Below are 21,453 nucleotides of genomic sequence, written 5' to 3' on the forward strand. Positions count from 1 at the left end.
ATTTGCATGTCTCTAATAATTAGTGATACTGAGCAGCTTTTCATGTCTCTCTTGGCCATCCGTATGTCTTCTTTGGAGAAATGTGTATTTAGATCTTCTGCCCATTTTTGATTGGGTTGCTTGTTTTTGTTTTTGTTTTGATATTGATCTGCATGAGCTGTTTGTATATTTTAGAGACTCATCCAGTGTTGGTCGCTTTGTTTGCAAATATTTTCTCCCTTTCTAAGGGTTGTCTTTTTGTTTTGTTTATGGATTCCTTTGCTGTGCAGAAGCTTTTAAATTTAATAATATCCTATTTGTTCATTTTTGTTTTTATTTTCTTTACTCTAGGAGGTGGATCAAAAAAGATCTTGCTGTGATTGATGTCAGAGTGTTCTGCTTCTGTTCTCTTCTAAGAGTTTTATAGTGTCCGGCCTTACATTTAGGTCTTTAATACATTTTGAGCTTATTTTTAGGGAGTGTTCTATTTTCATTCTTTTTCATGTAGCTGTCCATTTTTCCTAGTACCACTTATTGAAGAGATTGTCTTTTCTCCATTGTATATTCTTGCTTCCTTTGTCATAGATTAGGTGACCATATGTGTGTGGGTTTATCTCTGGACTTTCTGTGCTGTTTCATTGACCTATATTTTTGTTTTTGTAACAGTACCATACTGTTTGGTTACTGTATCTTTGTAGTATAGTCTGAAGTCAGAGAACCTGATTCCTCAAGCTCCGTTTTTTTTCTCCAGATTGCTTTGGCTATTTGGGGTCTCTTGTGTTTCCATACAAACTGTAAAAATTTTTCTCTTAATTCTGTGAAAATGCCATTGGTAATTTGGTAGGGATTGCATTGAATCTGTAGATTGTTTTGGGTAGAATAGTCATTTTCACAATATTGATTCCTCCAATCCAAGAACATGGTATATCTCTCCATCTGTTTGTGTCATCTTTTATTTCTTTCATCAGTATCTTATAGTTTTCTGAGTACAGTTCTTTTGCCTCCTTAGGTAGGGTTATTCCTAGGTATTTTATTCTTTTTATTGTGATGGTAAAGGGGATTGTTTCCTTAATTTCTCTTTCTGATCTTTTGTTGTTAGTGTATAGGAATGCAAGAGATTTCTGTGTATTAATTTTGTATCCTGCAACTTTACCAAATTCATTGATGAGCTCTAGTAATTTTCTAGTGGCATCTTTAGGATTTTCTATATATAGTATCATGTCATCTGCAAACAGTGACAGTTTTATTTTTCTTTTCCAAGTTGGATTCCTATTATTTCTTTTTTTTTTCTAATTGCCATGGCTCAGACTTCCAAAACTATGTTGAATAATAATGGTGAATGTGGACATCCTTGTCTTCTTCCTGATCTTAGAGGACGTGCTTTCAGTTTTTCACCATTGAGAATGTTCTTTGCTATGAGTTTGTCATATACGGCCATTATTATGTTGAGGTAGGTTCCCTCTATGCCCACTTCTGGAGAGTTTTTATCATAAATGTGTGTTGAATTTTGTCAGAAGCTTTTTCTGCATCTATTGAGATGATTATATGGACTTTATTCTTTAATTTGTTAATACGGTGTATCACATGGATTGATTTGCATATATTGAAGAATCCTTGCATCTCTGGGATAAATCCCACTTGATCATGGTGTATGATCATTTTAACATTGTTGGATTCTGTTTGTTAGTATTTTGTTGAGGATTTTTGCATCTATGTTCCTCAGTGATATTAGTCTTTAATTATTTTGTGTCTGATATCTTTGTCTGGTTTTGGTATCAGTGTGATGGTGGTCTCATAGAATGAGCTGGGAGTGTTCCTTCCTCTGCAGTTGTTTGGAATAGTTTCAGAAGGAACTAAATGATTGATAGAATTCACCTGTGAAGTCATTTGGTCCTGGACTTTTGTTTGTTGCAAGATTTTTAATCACAGTTTCAATTTCATTACTTGTGATTGGTCTGTTCATATTTTCTATTTTTTCCTGGTTCAGATTGGAAGGTTGTACCTTTCTAAGAATTTGTCCATTTCTTCCAGGTTGTCCATTTCATTGGCATATAGTTGCTTGTAGTAGTCTCTTATGATCCTTTGTGTTTCTATGGTGTCCATTGTAATGTCTCCTTTTTCATTTCTAATTTTATTGATTTGAGTATTCTCCCTTATTTTCTTGAAGGGTGCAGCTAAAGGTTTATCAATTTTGTTTATCTTTTCAAAGAACATGTTTTTAGTTTCATTGGTCTTTGTTATTGTTCTCTTCGTTTCTATTTCATTTATTTCTGCTCTGACCTTTATGATTTCTTTCCTACTACTAACTTTAGGTTTTGTTTGTTCTTCTTTCTCTAGTTGCTTTAGGTGTAAGGTTAGGTTGTTTATTTGAGATTTTTCTTGTTTCTTGAGGTAAGATTGTTTGGTGTAAACTTCCCACTGAGAACTGCTTTTTCTGCAGCCTATAGGTTTTGGATTGTCATGTTTTCATTGTCAGTTGTCTCTAGGTATTTTTTTGATTTGCTCTTTGATTTCTTCAGTGATCCATTGGTTATTTAGTAACATATTGTTTAGCCTTCATATGTTTGTGTCTTTTACAGTTTGTCCTGTGTTTGATTTCTAATCTCATAGCGTTGTGGTGGAAAAAGACGCTTGATATGATTTCAATTTTCTTAAGGTTACTGAGCCTTGATTTGTGACCCAAGATGTGTTCTATCCTGGATAATGTTCCATGTGCAATTGAGAAGAAAGTGTATTCTGCTGCTTTAAGATGGAATGCCCTATAAATATCAATTAAGTCTCTTTGGTCTAATGTGTCATTTAAGGCTTGTGTTTCCATACTAACTTTCTGTCTGGATGATCTGTCCATTGGTGTATGTGGGTGTTAAAGTCCCCCACTATTATTTGGTTACTGTTGATTTCCCCTTTTATGGCTGTTAACATTTGCATTATATATTGAGGTTCTCCTATGTTGAGTGCATATATATTTAAAATTATGTCTTCTTCTTGGATCGATCCCTTGATCATTATGTAGTGTCATTCCTTGTCTCTTCTGATAGTCTTTATTTTAAAGTCTATTTTGTCTGATATGAGTATTGCTACTCCAGCTTTCTTTTGATTTCCATTTGCATGGAATATCTTTTTCCTTCCCTTCACTTTTAATCTGTATGTGTCCCTAGGTCTGAAATGGGTCTCTTGTAGACAGCATATATACAGGTCTTGTTTTTGTATCCATTCAGCCAGTCTATGTCTTTTGGCTGGAGCATTTAATCTATTTACATTTAAGGTAATTATCAATATGTATGTTCCTATTGCCATTTTCTTAATTGTTCTGGGTTTTTTCTGTAAGTCTTTTTTTCTTCCCCCTCCTCTTTCATTCTGTTCTCTTATGTTTCCTGCCTAGAGAATTTCCTTTAGCAATTGTTGTAAAGCTGGTTTGGTGATGCTGAATTCTCTTAGCTTTTGCTTGTTTGTAAAGCTTTTGATTTCTCTGTTGAGTCTTAATGTACCTTGCTGGGTAGAGTATTCTTGGTTGTAGGTTTTTCCCTTTCATCACTTTAAATTTATCATGCCACTCCCTTCTGCCCTGCAGAGTTTTTGCTGGAAAATCGACTGGTAACTTTATGGGTATTCTCTTGTATGTTATTTGTTGCTTCTCCCTTGTTTCTTTTAATATTTTTCTTTGTATTTAATTTTTGTTAGTTTGATTAATATGTGTCTCAGCATGTTCTTCCTTGGGTTTATCCTGTTTTGGACTATCTGCACTTCCTGGATTTGGTGGACTATTTCCTTTCCCATGTTAAGGAAGTTTTTGGTTTTTTTTTTTAATATAATCTCTTAAAAATATTTTCTGACACTTTCTTTCTTTCTTTCTTTCTTTCTTCTTCTGGGCCCCCTATAATTTAAATGTGGTGCATTTAATGTTGTCCCAAGGTTCTCTGAGACTGTCCTCATTTCTTTTCATTCTTTATTCTGTTCTGTGGCAGAGATTTCCACCATTCTGTCTTCCACACCACTTATTCATTCTTTTGCTTCAGTTATTCTTCTATTGATTCATTCTAGTGTATTTTTCATTTCAGTTATTGTATTGTTCATCTCTGTTCTTTAGGTCTTCTAGTTCTTTGGTAAACTTTTCTTGTATCTTCTCAATCCGTGCCTCCATTCTTTTTCTGAGATCTTGGATCAGCTTTACTGTCATTACCCTGAATTCTTTTTCAGGTAGATTGCCTATCTCCTCTTCCTTTAGTTGTTCCTGTAGGTTTTTATCTTGCTCCTTCATCTGCAACATATTTCTGTGTCACCTCATTTTTGTCAGACTTACTGCATTTGTGGTCTCCTTTCTGTGGGCTACAGGATCATAGTTTTTCTTGTTTCTGGTATCTGCCCCTTGGTGGGTGAGTTTGGTCCAGAGGCTTGTGCTGTTATGCCCTTCTTAGGGAGTTTGATTGGTGTTGTGGTGACCAGAGCCTGCCCTAGATATTGAGCAGGGCCTCCCCTTTGCTCTGTGATTGTCACTTTCCTGTCAGAGACAGGGTCTGTTCCCTAGTTTTTGGAGTAGAGGCACCCAGATCTGTTACTGAGTTGTGTTTCTGATCTGTGGTGCAAGGTAGGCAGGATTGGGGACACCCATTGGGAGAGAAACCACTGAGTATTCCTCCTCTCGAGCTGTTCACCTGTGAATATTCTCTGTTGTGTCCCTTTTGCCTGTTGTGTGGGCTCACAAAGTACAATGTTGTTGGCACTGCTCTTGTTCCCACCTTAACTGTGGCTATGCCGGTAATTGGCCCTGGGGACTTTTAAGTATTGTTTTCACCAGGACACCATTGCAGATCCACTGAGGTCAGGTCCCAGGACTTCAGTAGTCATGCACCTGGACCCACTGTGAGTGCTATGGAGGCAGCTCAGACTTTGTCCTGGCCGAATCCTCAAGTGTACATGCTCACAAATCCCACAGCTGCTAAAGCCAGACCCATCCCAGCTACAGGAGTACTTGTTGTCCCTTCAGATGTTTTGCAGGTGCTAAATTTAGGAAGCTATCAATGGAGGTGTGACTCTGTAGTTTATGCAGCTGCAAGAAGAGATTTCAGCTCTTATTCCTTAGTCACCCAGCCCCTGGGGGTCAGCTGTGGTTTCATCCCCTCTTCTGGGCAGATTTCCTAATGGATAGAGCTCTCTGCCACCTCCTGAGACAGTGGGGTGGGTACTGGCACCCACTGGCAGACTTCCTAGTAGGGAGAGCTATCCATGCCCTCCTGGGATAGTGGGGCTGAGTCTTGTGCTCTGTTAACAGAATTCCTAGTGGGGAAAGCTCTCTGAGCCATCCCAGAACAGCAGGAGAGTTACTGGCACCCACTGATTGATTTCCTAGTCTAGGAAGCTCTCCACATCCTCCTGGGAAAACGTGGGCAGGCCCTGTGGCCTGCTGGTGGAATTCCTAGCGGTGGAAGTTGTCTGCACCCTTCCAGTTCCTGAAACCTTAATTTCTGCTTTGTGAGACCCTGGGTGGCAGACTTAGTAAAGTCATGTCTGGACTTCTAAACCATGGAAAACAAGATAATTGTGTGTTGCTAAACTGTTAAGTTTATGATAATTTGTTACACAGCAATAGAAAAATAATACTGCATTTATGTGTGGGTGACTAATAAGCAAAGACAGCAAGTCATTTGTCCACACCACCTATTTTCCTCTGCTGATATTTACTGTTCAAAGTAGAAAGTTCAAAGTGATTTTCTTCTTTCTGTTTAGAAGACTGGAACTTCAGTGAAGCTTGTCCTGGTGAGTAAAATGTAAGTACAGCAATAAGATATTAAACATATTTGAAGTATATGCACAGCTTGATAAGTACTTGTCTCATTTTTATTGTAGTATAGCAAGTTTAACTGTCTGATGCCAATTAGCCATAATGAAAATTATGGAGTTAAACCACTATGGGTTACCCTGAAAATTGACTCATTGGGTTTCTTACTGACTTAATGTTTTTTGTTGAAGGACATATAAACTTTATTAAAGGCTTCTTTTTTCCCACCTAAGAAACATCAGTTATCTTTATTTGAAACACATATTTAAAACTCAAACTAACATTTACTAAATTTAATTAATAAAATTAACATCTCCTCACCAGGAAAAAGCTAAAGTTAGCTTAAATTTTGATTTCTTCATTTAATTATCCCCAAATATGCAAAACATCTTAAACAGGTTCCCTTTGTTTCTTCAAAATTAATAGTATGTGTATGACCAATTGAAAATTTAAAACAATTCTTAATAGAAACCTCTCAAATATGTATAACAGGGTATTGATATAGAATTCCAGGTATTTTTAAATGATAGTATATAAAATTTATCATAGATGCTAATGGTTTGTGACCATTGAATTCAGGTAGGAATCCCGGAAATATGAAAGCATTCTCTGATATTTTATTTTTAATAATGAGACAAGATTTTGGTATTAAACTAAAAATCTAAAAAAATTCATGTGGAAAAATCAAGTCTGAAGGAACAAAAAAACACACATACAAACACATACACACACACACACACACACACACACTATTGCTCTCATAGAAAACTCAGAATTCCAAACGTGAAACCTTAAGAATGCTTCCTTCCCAAACCATGGGTTGTGAACTAAATAGCTGCTTCTTTGCATTTCAGATGAAATGTAAAAGGCTTCTCACACTGTACTCAATAAGTAATAGCACTGACATTGGATCACACATGGTTATAAGCACCTCAACAATTTAGATCATTAATCCTTATGACAACTTTGTAGACAATTAGAAAATATTTTTTTAATAAAATGTAGTTTTTGTTCATTTTTAAAGAATCCACTCATGTTTCTCAATGATCATAATGCAGACAGAACCAAGGTTGAAGAAACAATTCTCTTCAGCTTTCTCTGATTTGAGGTTAGTATGTACTTACTTTATTTCCTGAGTAGAGGGATTTGGTGTTCTGGTTGAGTGAATATAACATGAAGAAATCTCTCTCTTCAGAAAGATAATTTTCTGAAAATAACTCATGGGTTGTGGCTCTGAAATTCTTTCCTGGGTATACAATAGAAATTAAGTTCTCTGAGTTATGTACGTAGTACAACAGGACATGTCTTTATCCATCAGGTTTCCTGTCTAGAATATTGCTCTCACCCTTCTTCACTATGGCAAAATCTGATCATCCAATCTTGAACATCAATCTCCTTTTCTCTGGCTAGGATTTCCTTTGAATTATAGACAAGTGTAGGCAAGACCAATTCTGACTTGTGTCCACCCTAGAAATTTGTGCTTGTTTTCACTACAAGGTGAGGATTCAGACAGAAAGGAAACTCTTTGTACAACTGTCTGAAACATATTTAAGGGCATAGTAATTTCTCAATAATATTCAGTTTGCTATGATTGTTTATGTCATGGAAACTTTATGTATCAGTTCCTGTTGAAAATTTCAATATAACTTATTTGATGACATCTCACATCTGGGGCACTTTAGTAACCATCTACATTTAAACCCCCCAAGATCATTTATTCCATCTTAGAGTCTCACTCCCATACTCTTTTGTGTTTCCTCTATCCTTATCCAAAAATTTTACACTGACCTTCAGAGTCCTTATTCCATAGTTAAGTTCTTGTATATCTTTAACTTTTTATTGTTCTCCCAATGTCCTACAGGTCCTAAGTAAAACCTGGCATTCCCCTGCTATAGTGCTATAGGTTTTTAATATCTACTTTGTTAATATCATCCTGAATGCACACATGAAGTTTCTGTATTGGACAGTTGAATTATTAATGCATACATAATAATTTGCCATCTTTCTTTACCTCAGTTCTTATTCCAGAGGCAATATGCTAAGAACCACATGCTATCTTACACATATTAGTATAAATGAGGACCAAAGGAATAGAATGTTACCCGCCTATATACCTACCTCTCCCTCCCTTCCTGAAAGAAAGAAGAAAAACCTTTCAACCAAAGGAAGAATCCGAAGTTCTTACTCTAATTTAGAATGTAAATAAATATTTCCAGGGTAAAGGTAAGTCCTGAGTGTAAGCCTCATTCCCTTTGACATGTAAAATATATCTCTGAGAGGTAAATCTCTGTAGAGTTTTCTTTCTGCTTAATAAGTCAATAAAATACATTCCAAAGCTTATTCTTTTAGTTCTGGTCCCAAGATTCAGTATGTATCTTTCAGAAATCGCTAACAATGCAGAAACACACATATAATTTACAATTCCACAGCTGTATTTTTTTCAGGCTTTGGAAGTGGACATTTTTTATTAGGTCATCATTCTCTGATTTTCCACTATAATTCATAGATCCTCACTGAACTACTTAAAGATAAACAATTTCTTCTTTTGAGGCTCATATTAAGTATCTGTTTCTTAATCACTATTTCACATCATTAAAAAGATGGACTTTTATTCTCACCTTTTCCTACCTCTGTTAAAATTTGACATTCTATTGCTTTATGTAATGAAAATTTTTATCCAAGTTTTGAAATAAACTTGAATTATTTCAATATGTATAGCTATGACCTATACAGTCTTAAACTTATGTGTATATAATCTTTCTCTGCACTCCACTTCAGTCCAGTTCACTCACCTATTGATACAGATAGTTGGAAGAACTTGTCATCATCTATAATTATAAACTATAATTCTAAATCATTAATTTTGTGGTCTCAAATACTTATCTCTTTTATTTTTTTCCACTTGACTACTCCCACTGGGTATGATGTTTTACCTCACTGGTAGTTTTATAACTTTGTTACTCCATGTTACTAGTCTCTGTGTCCCTGTCTTCATTAACTTTTCTATGACAGGTCATCATAGACAAGATCTGCCAACTCTCTAGCCAATGCAGTTCTCTCATTGTTCCTTGAATATTGCACATAATTTTCCAAAAACTCAACTTTACTTCAATGACACAATCTTACTTTTTCTTAAGTTGCCCATGACTTACATAGAATATTGATTGAGAGAACTGCTCATATTGGTGCCATTATAAAATTATGATCTACAATCACAACTGAATTCCAGAAAAGCCTCCAAAGTTAGTTCTCATTCATTATACCAAAGATTTATTTCAAATTAATAATCCTTTTCCTAAACCTCCTACTTTGATATCTATACCATCATACTTTACAGATCCTTTTGCTTCCTATATTATGGAAAGAAAGTAATATAGCGTTTGTGTTCCTATCTTATTGTGGAAAGTGCTAGTGTTTATTCTCTTCTTCAGGTGCACTGCTAGATTAAATTTCTGAGATTCTTAGTAGCTGAATGTGGCCTTATTAACCAATTTCTGGCCAATGATATATGGGCAAAAGAGATATGCTACATTTGTGTGTGGTTCTTAAAATATCTCCCTTATGATTTTCCATATTTCTATTCCTCATCTCCTACTTGGGTATAGAGAATCCTTAAAAGTACACCATGTTTCTGGAAGAGAGCAGAGCAACAAAATGGAAGGAGGCAAGGGTTCCTGAAGTAACATTTTTTTTTTTGGTCATGTATTGCTGTGTGATAAAATATTAATTTCAAAAAGTGCCTTAAAATAGGAACAATTTATTATAGCCTGTATTCCTGTGGGTTGACTTGACAGTCCTTTTGCTTTATCTGGTGTTAGTTGAAGGACTAGCATGGCTAAACATTCCAAAATATCTTTATTCACAGACTGCTAGCTAGAACCTCACATGGGCCTGCAGGCCACGAGCCTCAGTTCTCCTCCACAACAGCCTTTACATATGGATGCTTAGACTTCCTTGCAGCATTGGGGTTTGAGATAAAAAAGAAGAGTTTCAAATGGCAAAGACAGAACCTACAGAACACTTAAGGCCCTATCTCATCATTTAAACATTGTGCTTCTTATTTTGTCAAAATAAATCAGTGGGCAAAGCCAGATTCAAGGGAAGGGAAAATAGGCCCCACATTTCAATGAGGAAGAAGCAAAGAATTTCTAGTCATCTCTAATGGAACATAGTCCACTCTCATGTTACAAATTATTTATTTATGTTCATCTCACATGTGAAATACATTCAGTTTTCCCCCAAACCATACTAGTCTCTTCTCATTACAATACAAAGTTTAGTCTCAAAATCCAGGTACTTTTCATTTAAATGTGATTAGATGTGGATGAGGCTCTGTTGGGTTGTTCCGTGTATGCAGTGATCCCAAAATTAAAGTGATATTTTGTTTGGTACCAAATATCATATGTAGTAGCAGACAACATTTATTATTATAATTAATATAGAATTTGGGATCTCATCCCTCCTTCTTTGCAGGCAGATGTGCAACAGATCTCTCATCCTCTGCCTGTTGATTCTAATTAGTGTTATGGGAAACAATGCCGATAAAAGTGGTAGAAAGTGCTATATAACTGAACCACTTTGCTGTACACCTGAAAATATCACAACATTGTAAATCAACTATACCCCAATATAAAATAAAAAATAAATTAAAAAAAGAAAGTGTTATCTGTGTATTTGTGTATATTTGTCTGATATAGAGTACCTTGATGAAATTTTAAATAAAGTTACCAGGAAAGACATCATAATCAGGATAAATTTTGAGCAAAGAACTGAAGAAAGTAAGATAGCAAATCTTGCAGGAATTTGGCAGTGACACAAGTGGGAGACCATTTTTAACGCACTTACAATAATCTAGGCGAGGGACATAGGTGGTTTGCACTAGAGAATAACCTTGGAGGGGATAAGATGTCATATAATTATGGATATGTTTTAAAATAGTGACAAGAGAATTTTTGATGAACAGCTGTGTCAAGAAAGAGAAAGACTGACTCCCAAGAATTTTTGCACGAGAGGAATTAGAGGAATAGTGTTGCCATTATCTGATTTGTAAGAATATCTGCAGAATAAGGAGGTTTGGGGAAAAATTCAAAATTTAAATTTTAGATAGGTTAAGTTTACAATTCCTTTCAGATTTCCAAGGAAATTGTCAACAAGAGTAAGCATTTGGACATTAGAGCCTAGAATTCTGGTTCAAGTGTGAGTGACCACTCAAATAATATTAGGACTAAGACATGACTAATGGCTATTGCAATATGAAAGTCACTTGCATACTTGACAGAGCCATTTCAGTGGCCCAGTAGGGATAAAATTCTGGCTCAGGTTTCTTCAGAAAAAATGGGAGGAGAGCAATTGGAAACACTATTTGACAACTCTTCTATCTATAACATTAAGAAGGACTCTTGCAGTTCCTAATGACGCCTTGAGGCAGATTTGTACATTTTTAATAACATACCATTACAAAGAAATTTTGTTTATTGTCTTGTTCATTACAGGACATTTAAATTTGAAAATCTAGAGGTCCTATCCAAATATGAGGAAACTTAACAAGTTCAAAAAGGAGTTATAATTATATCCTAATATAGGAACTGGTGGTACATTATAAAATATTCAATTAAAAAAAATGCTTGTTTAGAGAAATTCTGATATTTTAAGAAGACTTATCTGAAAATAAAGCTGCCTGATTGAAGGTCAAATGGCGAAATCCATTACAGGACTTTTCTTTTTAAAACGCTCACTAACCAGGAATAGTTCACAAATCAGGAAGCAGAAAAAATTTTCTTGTATTAAAATATTAAGAAAGAAAATGTTGATTTCTGTTCTTCATTTCCTTTCGCAGAAATAGAATGATGTTTCAACAAACTAGTCTATTGTTTAAGTGGACACATTGGATACAAGTAAAGGACTACTTCAGCAGGAGTACATGATTCAACATTACTGGAGTTGTTTGAGCTAAGGTCCAGAAGTAGAAGTTATTTACACTGGGGTCTATGAACATGGTAAATTCATGTTCTACTTTTCAATGGTTTTCATATATTAGCAATGGAGGATTAGCAGGCAAAACTGACCTTACACAACATTTTGAAATACATGATATAGGTACTAAGGGCCTGATGACATTTTGCCTTTCTCTGGCTTCTCAAAATTTCCAATTGGAAGGTTCACAGTCATCCTCTTACTACAATATTATGTGCCTTAAAATGTTCTTTGATCACTTTTTCTCCTACCCATGTTTATTCTTGCTCATCAAAACTGCACTGTGGCTGATTTCGATGAATTTCTTAAAACTTGGTGGCAACTGTTTTTTCATGAGTGTTAATTTAAGGTAAATAAATATGTTGTAAGTTTGGTTATTTTTTTATAAAGGTTATTTTTGTGATAAATTAGTTTTTTGCCTCAAGGAAAAAATCTGTATTTGTACATATTTTATTAGGTAGAAAAATATGCCAATGAGAAAATTTGGTACACTATTTAATATCACTAAATATATTTGAATCCCAGCAACACATAAATGGTTTTCTAGTTATTTCTTCATGAAATCACTATGAACTTCAGTTTATGCCATAGTACTGAACAATCTTAGACTTGCTAGTCTCTTTATTATAGGAAAAGCAACAGGAGTATAGCAATTGAAAACAAGCACTGAATGAGTACTCAGTCTAACCATTCCATGGGAATTTGAACTTTGAAGGAGTGTACTACAACCTACACACAGACGTTTATATCAGCTTTATTAACAATTGCCCAAACTTGGAAGCAACTAAGATATTCTTTAGTAGGGGAATGAATAAATGAATTCTGATACATCCAGACAATGGAATATGAATCAGCACTAAAAAGAAAAGAACTATCAAGCCATGAAAAGACATGGAAGAAACCTAACTGCATATTACTAAGTGAAGGAAACCAAACTGAAAAGGCTACATACTGTATGATTCTAATTATGTGACAGTCTGGAGAAAGTGAAATTATGGAGACAGTAGAAAGATTAGTGGTTGCCAGGGATTATGGGGCAAAGGAGAGATGAATAGACAGGGCACAAAAGATTTTTAGGGCAGTGAAACTATTCTATATGATACTACTATGTTGGATGCATGTCATTATATATTTGTTAACACTCATAGAATACACAACACCAAAAGTGAATACTAATGTAAATTATGGGCTATAGGTGATAATGAGGTATCAATGTAGACTCGTCAATTGTAACAAATGTACAACTGTAGTGCAGGAAATTGATAGTGGAGTTGGTTGTGCATGTGTGGGGACAGGGATATGTGGAAACTCTCTGTACTTTCCATTCAATTCTAGTGTGAACGTAAAAGTGCTCTTAAAAATAACATTTATTAATTAAAAAATAAACATAAGCTTAGAAGCTAAAAGTATTCAATGCTTAAAGGTAGTCTCAATAGTGAAACATGAAGGTTGTCTTTTACAATGAATGGGAGGATGACCAAACAGAGGAAATGTGCCCTTTATTTATTTTTTAAAGATTTTTTTGATGTGGACCATGTTTAAAGTTTTTATTGAATTTGTTACAATATTACTTATGTTTTATGTTTTAGTTTTTTGGCAGTGAAGCATATGGGATTTTAGCTCCCCGACCAGAGATCAAACTCGCACCCCCTGCATTGGAAGGCAAAGTCTTAACCAGGGAAGTCCCAGAAATGTGCCCTTTATGATTGAAAGTATTTTTCTTTTGATTAATCCTCTTATCAAGTTGCTTCTTTGGTTCAGTAGCACTACCTTTATTACTTTTTAAAAATGAACTCTAAGAAAAGTATTTTACAACACACTATCTGTATGCTTGAACAATTTTAGTTATAAGAAAATTGTTTCCTTTCAGTACAAGAATATTTTTCTAAACTTTTAATCAAATCTGAGAAAAAAAATCACTTTTAAAAAATATTTTTCTAAAAGAAAAGGAGACACGTGACCTCTATGTTTCTAAATCTGATCATTGTTTCCTCTGTTTTTAGAGACACCACACTCTCCTACCTCACTCTCTGCTCCATCCAGTGTCCTTGGTAAGTTCCTTCTCTTCTCCTTGACCTCTAAACTTTGGAGTAATTCATAACTCTTTCATGCATCTCTTTTCTTCTCTGTGAACATGTTTTTCTTACAAATAGTATCAAGATTTTTGGTTTCTTGCCATCTATATAACTCCACTAGGATCAAGTCCCATATGTGCAAATGGCTGCTTTTACATTTTCACTTGGATGTCTACACTTGTGGTAGACTTACTCCTTGCCATCAAATCACTATCACCTCTATCCTAATATGCTTCAATAGCTTCCTTGGTGCTCTCTTTTCTTGTACCTTTGCTTGTATAAAATCTGTTATTCACAGAAAAAATAATGAGTTCTATTAAAAGTAAAAATCATATATTGTCATGCATCCTGCTGAAAATCCTCTGTTGGTTTCCCATCTCATTTAGAATAGTTTCTAAACTCGTTTTCAAAGCTTATAGCGTCCAACCTGATCCTCTTTCAATCGACCTCCAAGATTTTATCATCTGCCACTTTTCCCTCTTCCTACTAAGCTCCAGACATCTGGTCTTCTATATGGTTCTAAGATATGCCAAATTGCTTTCCATTCTAGTGACTTTTACTAGCAGCTCCATTTGCCTATTATGATCTTTCTCTAGGATTTTTATGTCTACTTCATACTATTCAGGTCTTAGTATAAATGACATCTACTTAGAAATACTGTCTTTGATACCCATTATTGGGTATTAGTTGCTATCTCTTCTTACTTTAAATGTTTGCATGTTATCCCCTTACATGTTGTCACTAGTTTGCATGCCTTCTTTCTCTAGAATTTTGGCTTCAAAAGAGCAGAAACTCAGTTTATCTTATTTACCAGTGTATTTCTGGTGTAAAGCAGAATGTCTTGGTCTCTAGGAAATAAATATTTGCCGAATAGTGGAGTCTGTACAAGGCATTTTTCATATGGGAAGCATCATGGGAGCACTGATATAATGAGCAACATTTTAACTAAAACTCTCTCAGAAAAAATGCTTTCAAAAAGATTGTGCTCTTGTAGTTTTGTTTTGTTTCTTTGTTTTCTTTGAAGATAGTAATCCTCAGTGAAAGTGGAAGAATAAAAACCAAAGTATTTCAGGAAAATTCAAGATAATGTGGTTTATATCAGTAGTTACTATTGTCTGGCTTGATGAAAATATAAGTCCTATAAATATATAATCTACAGTTTGTAACATTTTGGAGTCAAGAAACCTGACCACTAGATGAAAACTATGGGTGTTGTCCTCACTAAAATCACATACTCAAATGCACTGCTTGCTAACTTTTCAGACTATTTCAGAAGGTTCCCACACAATGCAACATACATCGATGATCTTCTTTCACTTGATGAAGTCAAGATGCAATAGAAGGAATAAACTGCACTTTGAAGCACTCCTCCAGAAAGGGCATGTGCTTTCAAAGTAAAATTTAATGAGAGTTTTTAAGCAGTCATCTTGGGTTTGCATTATCTGTCAGGGTCAGGGATGCAGGTAATCTGCTATTATTTATTGAACCTAGACCCAACAATGAGTGCAACGTTTTTTCAACAAATATCAAGTGATTTTACTCCAAATATTGCATTGGGTCTGGGAACTACAAAGTGGAATAAGTAATAGCTGGTCCCTTAAGAATTTTATAATCCTTACAACAAGATAGACATATAAACATATCACATATAAACATCTGGTACTAGAAAATCTCAAAGTCAAGACACCAATACAGGGACTAGGAGAAAGGTCACTTAAGAAGTTTAAGTAGAAATAGTATAGTCATAGTGGTATTTTAGATACATCACTCTGACTGCATTTTGGAGAGTGGATTGGAAGCATGCATGCAACTAGAAGAATTAGGAGATAAATATAATAGTCTTCGTTTGAAATTATCAAGGCCTGACTTAGGTCAATAGTATTTGAGATGTAAGGTATATTAATTTGTTAGGACTAAGACTACCAACTTAACAAAGCGCTACATAAAAAAGCACTACCGACTGGGTGGCTCAAACAATGGAAATTTATTTTTTTCCCAGTTCTGGAGGCTAGAAGTCCAAGATCAAGTGTTGCCAAGATTGGTTTCACGCTGAGACCTCTCTCCTTGGCTTGTAGGTGGTAATTTTCTGGTGTCTTCACACAGTTTTCTCCTGTGTGTGTCCATGTCTTATGCACCTCTTCTCATAAGGACACCAATCACAGTGAATTACGGCCCACGCAATGACCTCACTTAACCTTAACTACCTCTTTAAAGACCTTATCTCCAAACGTAGTCATATTCTGAGGAACTGGGGATTAGATCTTCAACACGAATTTTGGAAGGGGACACAATTCAGCTCATAACATATGGAAAGGAATTAACATAATAAGTATTTAAATGAATGGGGGAAATTAGGGGAAGATGGAGTAATGATTTGAATCCGGATATTTTTCAAAATTGTTGTTATTGTTATCACACAATTCTCTCTCTCAGTAGATGGATAGATTAATAGATATCCTGATAATATTATTGTTTATCTGAAATTTTTGAGAAATACAACTTGGGGTTAATTTTTTTGCTAAAAGCCGGTGATGCTCATTATGAAGCAGAAAAGCACCTGGATGCACACTGGAATCACATAGAGAGCTTCTAAAAATATATTTATGCCAGGAGTGCACCTCAGCATAATTAAATACAAATCTATGAAGTAGAGCCTGAGCCACAGAAGTTTTTAAAATTTCCCCAGGCTGTTTCAACGTGTAGTGAAAATTAAAAACTGCTGGACTGAAGGAACAGTGTAAGGAGAAGAGGGAGTAGAGTGACAAAGCAACTGAAAAAAAATTGGAACTTGCAGCCCTTATAAGATATGAGGGTATAGCAAGGAATGAAACACAGACTGAGAAAGTTAAATGTAAGGGGCAGGACTTAAAGCAGACAGCCTAAGCACCAGGGAGCTAGTGAGGCAGAACTTCACAAACATGGTATCATTTTTGTTTCATTGATGTCCTGTAATCTCAGAACAGATTCTACATTATGAGAAATATCACCCTTTTTATTAGTCATGTTTTTTTTTTTATTAATGATGCATGTGTGTGTGTGTGTGTGTGTGTGTGTATTTGTAAGAAAGTGTTAATATTATGTGATTTTTAACACAGAAGCCTCTGCATGCTTCAAGATACATTCATTCAGGAAAAACTGTACCACAGCAGAAAGGTCTGTATGAAGATACACACTATAAAACCTGGGGCTCAGGGTAACTAACCATCCAAAGCAGAGGTGGAGCATTCTACAAGGATGTACAACCAGAGGAACACAGGGTTGATGTCTCAGACAACCCACAAAATCACCCAAGCAAGAGTCAGTATCAAGCATTTGCCTAGTCCAGAGAAACAATTGGGTACAAATTTCCCCAACTACCTGACCTTTCTCCTTTCTCTACTCTCCACTGCAGCCAGAAGAGTCAGAGACAACAGTTATCAAATGGAAGAAGTGAGTGAAAAAGGGAGAGGCAACTGCACACATTCTGCAAAGTGTAGCTTCCACAAACATGCCTGACTAGGGAAGGGAAGAAAACTTCATATTTATTAGGTATGAAGTGCTGATTTAAAATATTGGACAAGAGTTTTAATTACTCAATTGACTGTGCATTGTAATTTACAATGTCCACAGTAATTTTGGCTCATACAGACCAGAAAAGTTATAAGGCCTGCCCCAGATTCATACAGAAGAAAAGGAAGAATTAGTTTAATTTTTTAATCTATGAATTAAAGGAGACACATTATGACCAAAAATTAAACTGATTTTATGATTATACCTATCGGTCATGATGTTCGATGTTCCATTTGACTCATTTATCATAAGTAGGGAGAAAAGAGCACAGGAACAGATGTGACCTGAAAAAAAATCTCTCCTCCAAAACACTTGCAGATCAGAAGTGGCTTCTAATGAGAAGTGATGAAAGTTTTTAAAATGTTTCAAGACTTCTTCGGAAAATAAACCAATACCAAAACTTCTCTTTTGATGGTCAGTATCATTAGGTAGACTAGAACGGTTCCCACCATTGTTATGAAATGATCCATAGTGTAATTCAACGTAATAGCAACAGGACTCTGGAATAATAACCTACACTCCTCAAAATTCCGGGTTTTTTTTGTTTGTTAGTTTGGATGCAGGGGGTAGAATGGGATGAGGTGATGTGGGACATTCTGCCGAAGTTGAAAGTTCTTAAGGTCCATGTTTGTCTTGACAACAACATGCGAGCATATGTAAACTTAGGTAGCTATAGTCTTGAAATCGAGCTAGGAAACACCATTCTGGAGGCTCTAAAGCCTAGCACAGTGGAGGCTCAAGTGTCGAATAAGCTTCCAATAAATGCTGTGAGCAGTTTTAATATCGATGCTATGGTGCAATGATAACAGTACCAATAGCGTTGGTTCTATCAGTTCCCATTTCCTGGTTTTTGTGGAGGGACTTACTTTTTGACTTAAATAACCCTGAATTTCTAGAATGATTTGGGGATAAGTGAGCCTCATGAAGGAAAAATGTGAACTTCTTGGCAGGTTTGGTAAATGCAGACTTCAGATATTAGTTGAAAAAATCAAATATAAATGTGATTGTCTCACAGGGCGCTAAAGTCTGCTATAACAGCTACAAAGAGAAGGCCCAATCATGTTAGTAATACCTTTTTAAATGCTTTTTTCACAATATATTTTCCTGCTTCAATTCTTTTAAAATTCTGTATATTTTAAGAAATAATGCTCTCCTTCCATTTTTTCTCAGTAGAAAGAGATAATATTCTCTCAAAACCAAGTCTGCCAAGAAACCACAGGAGAAAATGCCCTTTGCAGGGAGAGTACATATTAACTCAAAGTAACTTTTTTCCCTAAAATAGGTTTTCATTACATTACATTTCAGCTTCTCTGTTCAAAGGTATACACTGATCTAAATATAGTGTATTAAAGTGTTATCAAATTGATCCATCACTAATAGCTATATATATTATAGAATTAACCCTTTTGAGATGAAGCTTGTCTTATCATGCTCTATTATTATGTTGACAATACTAAAAAGATCATGTGCTATACAATCACATGTCCCCTAACTCTCTCCACTTTTTTGTTTTGTCCTTCCTCTTTGTCTTCCTCCAAATATTGCTTTATTAGTGAAGAACACTTCCTTCAGACCTCTCGTTCCATGGTTCCTACATTTTTGCTTGTCTACTCCTTACCATGGTGCTTCAACTGGTATACCTGTGGCACACATGCTCCGGGGATCTCCTTGCAGCCTTGCATCCATTAAGCTTTCTACTTCTCTCATTCTCACCTCCCTAAGTAAATTCTTTGGGGGCTGTCTTCAAGCCAGACCCACCACCCTCTGGCTTTGTGAAATTGTGGGTGTTCTAGATCACCCCATATCTGTGGTCTCAGTGTCTCCATCACCCAAATATTTTTGTTCTTTTCTATCTATTTACCCATTTCTTTCAGTAAACCATATCCTTCAGAATTGTAAGCATCCTTGAACTTAACAAAAACGTAAATATTCTATCGTGCTTCACATGGGAATCTCACACTATACATTTTATTGCCCCGTTATGTACTATAACCTCCAACGTTCATTTATTTTATTACATATTTATTTCTCAGATTCACTAAATAAATACTATTCACCTATTTTTATCATTAGTACATCCTAATAATTAGGCCCAATTTGAACTATACTAGGCTCATTTTTATCATTGGCAGCATTTATGTACTCTTATATGAAGGAAATGTGAGTAGACAGATTTCATCCAGATTTCAGCATGGTTGTTGACAAAATAAATTAATCAAAGTCTTAAAAGCCCCAGGGAAGTAGGCTCAGAACAACTGGCAGAGGCCAAAATGAGAGGAATTTTAACTTAATAAATAGGAGAAAAATATACTAGTCACAAGTGCAGAGACATTGTCTCACAGCTCTAACTTTGAACTTACTGTTACTCTTCCTGTCTGAATAGCTGCTTCCTGTTTAGCTTCTACTGATTCTGTAAGACTTGTACTGAGGGTCTTTTCCTCCAGAAAGGTGTTATTTATCCCTTACTTTTCAGATTACATAGTATTTTTTGTTCTTCCATGGCACTGCAATTTTACTTCTATCAAGTCACTTTTCACATTGTATTATATCGTCATTTTATTTGACTTTAAACTCAACACCTTGTGATGGATTATAACAAGTATATCATTGGACTCAAAAACTATCAGTCCATCTGGACAAAATAATCTGTTTTTCAAAGGTAGGGATGATCAAGGGGTTTAATAATGTGGAGACATAGGTGCAAGTAAGGAAACTGAACATCTCTATTAGAAAAGGGATCTGAACTTATACTGGCAAGACATAAATATTAAAAAAAGAGTATTTTAAAGCAGTGATCACTAACAATACTGTTACTTGAAAATTTTAACATTAGTGCTTAAAAATTCTGCTATGTATAGTAGAAATATTTATTCAAATAAGAATTATGTAATATATTTCAATTTAGTTATATCGTTAAGTGCTTATATAAGTTCTGTAAAACTAACTTTTCATTTGACTTATTGCAGAGATATAAGAAAATTTATTGAACACTAATAAAGAAATTAAATATTCTTTGAAAAGGTAAAGGGAAAAAAAGGATATTTTACTTTAAATATATTATCTCAATCTTTGCTCTTCCTCTACACAAAAGGTAGAAAATGTTTAGGCAGGACAAGAAAAGCACAATGAAAAAATCACGCAGTTCTAAAAGGAAACATGTACACTGGAAAGATAATAGTTATTAGCTTTTAAAAAGCTAACAGATTTAGTCTAATGTCGTGGTCACATGTGCAGAATAAGTGTGTTCCACGGCATAACTGATCTGCTCGTGTAAACTGTTTTAACGACTGATGCAGAACACCTCAAGATTGATTCAGTCCCAACAACAGGTAATGAAAATGAAGATAGCCAAAAGAATTGATGTTTTTGCTGCAATCTAGTTCACATGTATATGCAACTTGTGTTCTTAACTCTTAAAATGATGGAATTTATTGTGGCAAGAAGCATGTGCTTTTTGTAAGTTTATTTTGTGGAAAATATGATTTTATTTGTGGAAGTATAGTAGAGTTAAAGAAAACAAGTAAGAAAAAATAAGAAATACATATATTCTACTAATTCTAGACCAAGCATAACCTGAAACAGAAAATGTGATGATTGGTCAGAGCAAATTTCACATATACAATTTGATTCCAGTCTGGTGTGTTAACCAAATACATTTGGGCTCTTAAATAATAACACAGGGAGATCAGCTTGGTGCTTTGTGACAACCTAGAGGGGTGGGATAGGGAGGGTGGGAGAGAGACACAAGAGGGAGGAGATATGAGGATATATATATATATGTATAGCTGATTCACTTTGTTATAAATCAGAAACTAACACACCATTGTAAAGCAACTATACTCCAATAAAGATGTTAAAAAAAAAATACAGACCTGCACTCTCAAAAAAAACAAAACAAAACAAAACATAAAAACAAAGACCCACTGTTTCTAGGTGTGACTTTATTCCTCACACACACTATAATTTGTACAAATAATTAAACCATTCCACTCCTTAGTTTCTTGTTTAAAATATGGAGATTTTTAGACTACTTCTGAGGCTCACTGCTACTTTAATATTCTCTATATTATATTCACTGAATGCACTTTTATTAAATTTCAA

The 21,453-nt window shown here is 35.0% G+C and overlaps 2 long non-coding RNA genes across 2 annotated transcripts in view; both read left to right on the forward strand.

The window, feature by feature from the left end:
- LOC309615736 overlaps positions 1–12,508 on the forward strand; it is a 93,623-nt gene extending 81,115 nt beyond the window's left edge. Inside the window, exon 2 of the long non-coding RNA XR_014237033.1 lies at positions 2,338–12,508. This is a non-coding gene — a long non-coding RNA (uncharacterized lncRNA). The remainder of the gene's footprint in view (positions 1–2,337) is intronic.
- Positions 1–21,453, forward strand: part of LOC309615752 — a 268,399-nt gene that overhangs the window by 183,369 nt on the left and 63,577 nt on the right. The gene's annotated exons all lie outside the window — the stretch shown is intronic.

This window comes from Balaenoptera borealis (genome assembly GCF_965194805.1).
Source record: "Balaenoptera borealis genome assembly, chromosome: 18".
NCBI lineage: Eukaryota > Metazoa > Chordata > Mammalia > Artiodactyla > Balaenopteridae > Balaenoptera > Balaenoptera borealis.